General features: G+C 49.4%; 1 long non-coding RNA gene across 1 annotated transcript; it reads right to left on the bottom strand.

Moving 5' to 3' along the window:
- Window positions 1–806: 806 nt before the first annotated feature.
- On the bottom strand, window positions 807–1363 carry LOC123170065 (uncharacterized). Its single transcript, XR_006485030.1, has 2 exons — window positions 1243–1363; window positions 807–1054 (listed from the first exon to the last, which is right to left on the bottom strand). It is a non-coding gene; the product is annotated as an uncharacterized lncRNA (long non-coding RNA).
- Between the last annotated feature and the right edge of the window lie 225 nt (window positions 1364–1588).

Below are 1588 nucleotides of genomic sequence, written 5' to 3'. Positions count from 1 at the left end.
CAGGAAGCCACCCGCGAACTTCTGCAAGAGAAGGCCTCTTCAAGTGTGGCCATAGTGTTGGAGAGGGCGGGGGTCGGCACGGTGCTGCAACGGGCCGCCATCGATGTTGTATTCAACGATGGTGGGTGCTACAAGTGGCGACGGCTAGTGCTCAAGCTTGGTGATGGTGATGTCGATGGGCGACCGGTGGAGTTGCAAAGGGCCGCCGCCGATGCTGTGTGCGGATGATGGGTGTTGTAAGCTTTTTTACGACATGATGTTTTGTGCGGCGACAGGCAGCTGATGGTCATGCAAGCAGGGCTGATCGGTGCTGTGACGGTGGTGACATGTGCTACGAGAGATGGTTGGCGGGTGTTGCGACGGCGCTGCGGCCAGCGATGATGTATCCAGAGACACGGGCTGGTGTCGCGCACCGGGAGCTGCTCATAGGCTGACGTTTTCTTTTTCGGGTGTGACATGTGCGCGTGAGAGGAAAGATGACTCACGTGAGAATGTTGGAGTTCATTGAACGGCTATCGTTGCATGTCCTACGGTGCGGAAGGCGACCGATCCAGGTGTTCTGCAGGCCGGCCGGCCCCTTAGGGTCACCCATTTTTAATGGTCTGGTTAAAATCAGAAATGAATTCTGGTTCTTAAAAAGAACAGAAAAATATGTTTTCCTGTTCAGGCTATATTAAGATACCTGCTCCCTTTTTCTGTAAAACAAAATCCAGCCGAGTCCCACTTTCGAGAAACAGTTTGGGCAAATCGGATGAGTTGGAGTGAAAGCACAGGCTCGGTGCAGCCCCTTCATCGGGAAATGATCGTTAACCACCAGAACAGTCGATACATTTCATTCAAGTTCATCTTGAGTACACAGGGGACAGGGCACATACATACCTAGCTAGCTTGTACACAGAAACTATATACTATACCATACACATGAATGATCTGCAAAAGCAAACCGGAACTGCATTTATTTGCTAGATTCTTACGAAGAGCATCCGTCACGGGCGTCGTCCTCCGTAGGAGCCCGACCAGCCACCACCGTAATTGTTACCTCCTGCTCTGTTAACTGCAACCATGGCAGGGCAACATCATTAGAAATAACCATGGCATGTAGATTTACTGCCTCCATGGAGAATTTACAGCACACCCAACCCAATCTTAGCCATACAATCAAGCTCCTCTGTAGTTGCCACAGAAAGAACACGGAAATACAAATAAACAAGGTAGATATTAATTCAGGGGAAGAAACATTACCATGTGTGAGATCCCTAGCAGCAACCACGCCTTGCGAGACGATGACGAGGAAGGCGAAGATGACGCACACGAAGGCCAGAGACTTGGAAGCCATTTTAGCTAGCTATAAGCTTTGTGTGCTTCTACACGATGAGATGGCCAGTTTATATAGGGTGCTTGGAATTGGAATGGGCGGATGTGGATGTTTCAACATGTCACTGGTTAACCACTAGTCCCACTAGCAGCTGGCACTGATGTGTCATACCTCTTACCCGGTCTTAATTCAAAGTGGCGACTGTGGAAAGTCAAATGTCGAGATTAAGAGACAAATTATTTTGGTATCTAGCTAGCCAGTCAGGTGTTTACC

This window comes from Triticum aestivum, chromosome 7D (assembly GCF_018294505.1).
Source record: "Triticum aestivum cultivar Chinese Spring chromosome 7D, IWGSC CS RefSeq v2.1, whole genome shotgun sequence".
NCBI lineage: Eukaryota > Viridiplantae > Streptophyta > Magnoliopsida > Poales > Poaceae > Triticum > Triticum aestivum.
The sequence above is the reverse complement of the archived record's forward strand: the minus strand, read 5'-3'. Positions and strand labels throughout refer to the sequence as shown.